Source organism: Bos taurus, chromosome 1, assembly GCF_002263795.3.
Source record: "Bos taurus isolate L1 Dominette 01449 registration number 42190680 breed Hereford chromosome 1, ARS-UCD2.0, whole genome shotgun sequence".
In the NCBI taxonomy this organism is placed as follows: Eukaryota; Metazoa; Chordata; class Mammalia; order Artiodactyla; family Bovidae; genus Bos; species Bos taurus.
This window is the reverse complement of record NC_037328.1, coordinates 114,971,318-114,979,768: the sequence shown is the minus strand read 5'-3', so window position 1 is coordinate 114,979,768 and position 8,451 is coordinate 114,971,318. Positions and strand designations below refer to the sequence as shown.

General features: G+C 37.8%; 1 long non-coding RNA gene across 1 annotated transcript; it reads right to left on the bottom strand.

Annotated features, from left to right (window-relative positions):
* Positions 1–2,083: 2,083 nt before the first annotated feature.
* On the bottom strand, positions 2,084–6,768 carry LOC112447742 (uncharacterized). Its single transcript, XR_009495392.1, has 2 exons — positions 5,787–6,768; positions 2,084–2,367 (listed from the first exon to the last, which is right to left on the bottom strand). It is a non-coding gene; the product is annotated as an uncharacterized lncRNA (long non-coding RNA).
* Positions 6,769–8,451: the final 1,683 nt, after the last annotated feature.

The following is an 8,451-nucleotide window of genomic DNA, read 5'->3' as shown; positions in this document are numbered from 1 at the left end:
TGACTCCAATTAACCAGAGTCATTTGCTGTTTTTCGTAACCAGAAAACCTAAACTGGGTTTTTGCCCTGGGTTCTATTCAAAAACCACCTACCCTTGTATTTCATAGAGAATCAAATCGACAGTAATCAGTTTGACTTTTAAAACCACCACATATGCCTGAAAAAATAATATAGTCATTTAAGGCGGCACTGTAAGATCTGACAAGGCAACTAGAAATCAAAAAAAACTGTTTCCAATAATTAGTATTGTCAATCTTCTCTTACAGAACTTTTGTTATGATTCTTGGAGCTAATTGACAGCAAGCCTTGACGACCTTAGGGGGAGGAAGAGATAAATTAGACTAGAGCAAGAAAAAAGAAGTATGATCCAAATAGGTATATCAGGCTATCATTTTAAAGTCATTGGTATGTCTAAGACTTGAAAAGTGCAATCTCTTAGAAAGGTGATTTTCAGTAATAAAAGTTATTTGGTTGAAGAACAAAGTTTTGGCTCTGTGTTGACTATAGCTCATTTACCAATTACCAACTCCCACCAGGATGTGATCATTAAGTTGTACTGTGCTTTTGGAAAGCAGTGTTGGGGACTCTGTTTGGAAAACTAGGTATCATATAGTGCCTGTTACCACAGTTATTTGCTTCACAGATTAAAGAAAACAACTTTAATAGCCCTGCCTCATCATTCTTCTCTAGCCTACAAACCCATAAAACTTCATTCCAGGCAGTAAGAGATGAGTATTAGACATATATTGGGTAGGAAAATGTGATAAGTATGTAATGTAGATTATTAGGTTGGCTTTCATCCCTTCTTTTTGTATTGATTTTCACTGAATAGAAATCTGATGTTAAAATATTCTAATTTGGGGAGAAGTGATTATATCCCTCCTGCCTACTGCTTATCTGTCTTAATGGGAAGGTAAATTGTTTTGGATTTAACTGTTGCAGATTAAAATATCTATCTTTGTGTGATTACCTAGCTGCAGTGCAGTTGTTCCAGATGAGTTTTAACCAAGCAAAATTATTTACATGAAATTTTATGCTAAAGAATGTTACATAAAAAATAAAAGTGGACATTTTTGTCACAAACTAGGATATCAAGGATCTCCATTCTGGATAAATAAGCTGTGGTACATATACACGATGGGATATTACTCAGCTATAGAAAGGAATACACTTGAGTCAGTTCTAATGAGGTGGATAAACCTAGAGCCTATTGTATAGAATGAAGTAAGTCAGAAAGAGAAAAACAAATATCATATATTAACATCTAGAAAGATGGTACTGATGATCCTACTTGCCGGGCAGCAAAGGAGACACAGACAAAAAGAACAGACTTGTGGATACAGTTGGGGAAGGAGCTGCTGCTGCTGCTGCTGCTAAGTCGCGTCAGTCGTGTCCAACTCTGTGCCACCCCATAGCCGGCAGCCCACCTGGCTCCGCCGTCCCTGGGATTCTCCAGTCAAGAACACTGGAGTGGGTTGCCATTTCCTTCTCCAATGCATGAAAGTGAAAAGTGAAAGTGAAATCATTCAGTCGTGTCTGACTCTGACCAGGTTCCTCCGTCCATGGGATTTTCCAGGCAAGAGTACTGGAGTGGGGTGCCATTGCCTAGGGGAAGGAGAGGGTGGGACAAATGAAGACAGTAGCATGGAAACATATATATTACTATATGTAAAATAGATGGCCAGTGGACATTTGCTGTATATTTCAGGGAACCAAAGTAGGTGCTCTATGACAACCCAGAGGGGTGTGATGGGGTGGAAGGTGGCTTGGAGATTTAAGAGGGAGGGGACATATGTATACCTGTGGCCGATTCATGTTGATGTATGCCAGAAACCATGACAATATTGTTATGTTATGTAATTATCTTCTAATTAAAAATAAAAATAAAAGTTTAAAGAAAAGGATCTCCGTTCTGTATCATCTCAACCTGTCCTTTTCCATAACCCCACTCCCTCTTCCATGAAGCTCAAGGGGATCTGGGAGCTTCGGGGCTCAGATGTCTGATTTTGAACTAAATGTCCTGGCATTGAAAATACTATTAAACTAACTTTATTATTGTATGATAATGAGATATAGGCATGTAAACAGTGAAGATGTTGTAAAGATATATTTTATATGGATTTTTGTAAATGAAAAATCCATGTGCTTTTTTATTATTTGTTCCAATTTTTTCTTTTTTTAAAATTTTTTACCAAATTTGTCTGGCCTTTCTGTTGAAACCATCTGGAACTCTTGCTGAGATCATAGTTGAAAGCTCCCATGAAGTTAGGAAAAAGCAAGAAATCACAGTAGTGGCACATCCGGGCTGATTTCCGGCCATATGACCTTTGGATTTGTCCTCTTCCTCTCTGAAGAAACAGAGTTGAGCTAGAAGGATCAACAGTTTCCAAAATTTTGTTATGATAAGGATCACCTGAGGTACTTGTACTTGCTCAAAGTACAAATTCCCCAATTCATTCCAAACTCACTCAATCCAAATTCTCCGGGGAGGGCTGGGAATCATGCCTTTGACCAAACTTCCAGGTGATTCTTATCTTTTGAAAGATGGAAACAAGAATTGAATGACCCCAACAGCCATTCTAATTCAGAAGTTCCATGATTTCCTTCATATTCCTTGGCTAATAAAATATTTTAACTGAAGCTATGGAACTTGGAGTGGAGACGGTGGGAAGAAGAAAAAATTATTCCTTATATATAAAAAATGATATTGAATTTGGGATTTTCTGTGAAATATTAAAAAACTTTATAATACTGAATAATTAGAAGTTAGATTTTTATCTGAACCTCATACTTTTCTTATTTTTTATTTCTTTTTTTATTATGGGTTGCTCTAATGTTTTTTTCTTGCTGTTGTTAGAGGTTTTCTCCTCTAAGCATCTGTCCTTTTAAAGTCTGATTATTTATCCTTATAAATCTCTAAAAAGGATGCTACAATCTGTTTTTTAAGAACCATGTTACAGATTTCTTGCAGACTTTTGGCATAAAATTTCCCCTAATTAACAATAAGGTTGAATGAAGTTCTCAAACCAAGACAGGGCATTTGCAGGCTTTAATCACTTTAGCAAACATTTACTGTTCTGTCAAGGTGACAACTTAATCTCAGTCAATTGGAGGATTCCATCTATATTTTCTATGTTCTCATTCAGGTTTGAATCTTGCAGGAATTAAGCAATGGATGTCTATTTGGCTCTGAAAGGGCTTCCCTGGTAGCTCAGTTGGTAAAGAATCCAGGAGACCCCAGTTCTATTCATGGATCAGGAAGATCCACTGGAGAAGGGATATGCTACTCACTCTAGGATTCTGGCCTGTAGAATTCCATGAACTATACAGCCCATGGGGTCGCAAAGAGTAGGACACAACTGAGTGACTTTCGCTTTCACTTGGTTCTAAAAGATATCAATTCACATGAGCATTTATGGAGGCATCCATTGGCTTATTTGAAGTTTAGCCACCAGTCCTCAGGCATTACCAGTAACTTCTTTTGTTTGTTGCTGTTGTTCAGTTACCCAGTTGTGTCTGACTCTTTGTATCCCCATGGATTGTGGCACTCCAGTCTCCTCTGTTCATGGGATTTCCCAGGTAAGAATAGTGGAGTGGGTTGCCATTTCCTTTGGGGTCCCCCAAAAGCTGACTGCTATTTTCCTTCTTTCTCCACTACCACTCCAAGGATTAGCAACTTAAGCTCCTGGGGCCCAGGAAATCTCCGAAAACATGTCTGAGGTCCACGTGACTAGATGCCTACATAATCTACAATCACTGCATCTTTGGATTCTTGCTCCCTTTTCTTGAATGTTGACCTCAGAAGTAATAGACAGATTCCTTTTATTCTCAAAGCCCACAAAATCATCTGGGATGTTTACTAAAATGCTATCTTAGAATGTTGTTTTGTATTTAACATCAGTTTAAAAAGCTACTTGATGTATAGATGCAATGTATTACACTCACCTTTATTTGTAATATGTGATGGACATCAGTATATACTTTTTTCTATCTAAATCTTAATTGCAACACTTTTCAAACACTTCTTTTTTGAAAAAGATAACTAAATATTTGTTACCATGTGAACATGAATGACTAATTTGTTAAATAGATTCTTTAAAGCTTCACTCTAGATACTTCAATTATTTCATGAGTTTAAAGGTGCGCTCAGTTGTGCTGGACTCTGTGTGGCCCTATGAACTGTAGCCCACCAGGTTCCTCTGTCCATGGGATTTCCCAGGCAAGAATACTGGAGGAGGTTGCCATTTATTTCTCCAGGGGATCTTCTTGACCCAGGATCGAAACTGCATCTCCAGCATCTCCTGCATTGGCTGGTGGATTCTTTACCATTGAGCCAGCTGGCAAGCCCTAGTTTGAAGGTAGCAAACAGTTACATGCTGGAGGGATAGAAATCTAAGGATTAATCAGTTGGTTTAGCTCAAAGTATTTTTCTAAAATGGCTTCAGGATACAGAGATGAGAAATGAACTTCACACACAAATTGAATGTGCAAGTCACTTTAAAAACCATTTAAGTAATATTTTTGTTCACCTATAAAAATGTCAGTGGCATTCTGAAAAAAAATCAAAATGTTGCATCATTTGCTCCATGACTCATTTTCCACTTTTTAAATTTATGATTTTGCTCATGTTATTTGTCTTTTTATAGGGATTCATTCTGTTTTCCATGATATGGGAAGAGTTTTCTTTAATCTGCTTCATTTCTTAGAGAAACTCCTGTTTTTTAAAAAAAATTATCTTTTATTTCAATTCTTACATCTTGTTTATGATACTAAAGACATCATGTTTTTAACTGAACTAGGCAACAAAACGAGAGAAACAAAACGTCACGCAGCAAAAATCAGTAGTTTTCATTTCCTATCTTTCCCTTTCGTGTTCCCCACATGTTGAAGTAGATGTACTTCTAACACCATGTATTCTATTTTTTAACATAATGTTAAAATGTACATGCTCTTTCATATTAATGCCTCATCTTTAAAATTACATTCTTAATGCCTATATAACATGTCAATAGTTGCCTTACCATAGTTTAGTCCCCAAATTTCTAGACAGTTAAAATATCCATAAGTTTTTATATTAGGAAAAAAACTTTGTAATAAGAAATTTATGTACATATTTTAGGCAAAACTGAAGGGGATAATATTCCTGGTTTAAAGGGAGCTAAAGTTTTTTAGGGCTCAATGTAAAGCTTTTAAGGGCTTAATGACTTTACAATTAATCACATATTTCAAAATATAATAATTTCAAGATATTAAGCAGATATTTTGTATGACTTTCATAGTTACAAAATGATGTTTCATTGTTTTTTACATTTATTTGATAACTATACACAAAAGAAACTAATGGTATTTCCTGCTGTATAAATTGATATTGACTTCTTATAGACATCAGTATAAATATTCTGACACAAAAAGGTGAAATACTTAATAGAATTAAATGAGTATTAAAACAGCCACATGTATAGTAAATAAATGTTATAAAATTATATAACTGATTTTTTTGCTTTGAACTCATCCTTACATTTTATTTACATTTTTTCTATGCAATTTTCTAGTTAAACTTAAAAAGATGACATTTGGGGAAATAACTGCTTTTGCCTAAAACTCATCCATGAAATTTTGTTATAACATACTTTCTAAGTGCTAAGAGATGTTAAGGTGATAAGGTTGGTATAATTAGTATGTAATTATAATGCTACTGGGATTAGATACCAAAATCTTACTATCCATCACCTTAAATGTTAACATATTAATTTGGCCTTTATGTTTATTTTTAATAAATTCTTTACCTCACAAATTGCCTTTCAATATCAGAAAGTTAAGCTGTCATGTCAGAATTACATTGGCTTGACTGCCTAATTAAATACAGATTCATCCGGAAAAGTGTTCTCCTGTTCTCAAATTTCATTCTAATATCCGCTCAAATTCAGAGTGACCCCTAAATGGCCTGAACTTTAGAGCAAGGGCAAACAGACAAAAATACCAACTCTTTCCTGTACTCCTGTTTAGTCGATTCTTGATCTGAGAAAAGCAATGTCAACTTAGTATAAACTGGAAGACTTAAACGGGGAGAGAGAGGGGGTACCCCCAAACGCGAAAAGGCCTGTGCTGATGTGACTCACAATGGGGAGTCAGAATGCACCCCTTTCCACTCCCTCAGTGGTCCCCATTCTTTCCAGAACTGTCACAATGCCCTGGGAAGAGGGAGAGAGTGGTGACTGCCTCCTCTAAACATTCTTCACTGATGGCATCACGCAGAAAGTGGGAGGCAGCTGAAACTGACAGGAAAGGGCACTTAGTCACAACTCTAATCCTATGCTCTTCACTCACTGTGTGGGGTAAGAAAGGCCACTCCACTTCTCTGGGATGAAGTTTCTCCCTCTGAGAAATAAAGGAGCTGGTCGATATGAGCAAAAAGATGTCTCATGGTTCTATATTTCTGAGATTTGCTGATCACCAATATAAGAAGACATCATTTCTTCAGCCCTCTCACTAACTTTAATAAGTGGAAAATACCACAGAAGGCTTAACCTTCTACATGGTGGCATCAGTTCAGCTGGGTCTCTCTCAGGCTGGCTGCATAAGTTAAAGATGCAGTGCAACACTGATTGATGTGAAGAAACATCTGTCCTCTCTGTATATGATACACATAAAGGAAGAGGATTAGGAAAAAGCCTGGAGAAAAGATATAGGTTTTGGACTGTAAAAAACACATTTTGCGGTATATTCCTCCCCCCCAAAAAAACCCATTATTTTTTAAATTATTTATCCACCATTGGCTGTACTGGGTCTTTGTTGCTGTGCGGGCTTTTCTCTAGTTGCAGCGAGCAGGGGTTATGCTCTAGTTGCAGGGCACAGGCTTCACATTGCAGTGGCTGCTCTTGTTACAGAGCATGGGCTCTAGAACTCGCAGGTTTCAGTAGCTGTGGCATGTGGGCTCAGTAGTTGCAATTTCTGGACTCTAGAGCAGAGGCTCAATAGTTGTGGTACATAGGCTTAACTGCTCTGAGGCATGTGGAATCTTCCAAGATCAGCAATCAAACCCACATCTCCTGCCTTGGCAGGTGGATTCTTTACAATCAATCCACCAAGGAGGCCCCCAAAACACTAATTTGAAAAAATACATGCATTGCAATGTTCATAGCAATATTATTTACAATTGCCAGTATATGGAAACAACCTAAGTGTCTACCAACATATACATGGATAAAGAAAATGTAAGATATATATTATACTTAGTTCAGCTCAGTTCAGTCGCTCAATCATGTCCGACTCTTTGAGACCCCATGAACTGCAGCACTCCAGGCCTCCCTGTCCATCACCAACTCCCAGAGATTACCCAAAATCATGTCCATGGAGTTGGTGATGCCATCTAACCATCTCATCCTCTGTTGTCCCCTTCTCCTCCTGCCCTCAAACTTTCCCAACATCAGGGTCTTTTCCAATGAGTCAACTCTTTGCATCAGATGGCCAAAATACTGGAGTTCCAGCTTTAGCATCATTCCTTCCAGTGAACATCCAGGACCGATTTCCCTTAGGATGGACTGGTTGGATCTCCTTGCAGTCCAAGGGACTCTCAAGAGTCTTCTCCTACACCACAGTTCAAAAGTGTCAATTCTTCAGCGCTCAGCTTTCTTCACAGTCCAACTCTCACATCCATACATGACCACTGGAAAAACCATAGCCTTGACTAGATGGACCTTTGTTGGCAAAGTAATGTCTCTGCTTTTGAATATGCTATCTAGGTTGGTCATAACTTTCCTTCCAAGGAGTAAGCATCTTTTAATTTCATGGCCGCAGTCACCATCTGCAGTGATTTTGGAGCCCCCCAAAATAAAGTCTGCCACTGTTTCCACTGTTTCCCCATCTATTTGCCATGAAGTGATGGGACCAGATGCCATGATCCTTGTTTTCTGAATGTTGAGCTTTAAGCCAACTTTTTCACTCTCCACTTTCACTTTCATCAAGAGGCTTTTGAGTTCCTCTTTACTTTCTGCCATAAGGGTGGTGTCATCTGCATATCTGAGGTGATTGGTATTTCTCCCGGCAATCTTGATTCCAGCTTGTGCTTCTTCCAGCCCAGCATTTCTCATAATGTACTCTGCATAGAAGTTAAATAAGCAGGGTGACAATATACAGCCTTGATGTACTCCTTTTCCTATTTGGAACCAGTCTGTTTTTCCATGTCCAGTTCTAACTGTTGCTTCCTGCCCTGCATACAGGTTTCTCAAGAGGCAGGTCAGATGGTCTGGTATTCCCATCTCTTTCAGAATTTTCCATAGTTTATTGTGATCCACACAGTCAAAGGCTTTGGCATAGTCATATTACATTATGTATATATAATGGAATACTACTTAGACATAAAAAAGAAAACAGAAGCATGAATGGACTTGGAGGGTGTTATGCTCAGTGAAATAAGTCAGAAAAAGACAAATACTTCATGATATCACTTAC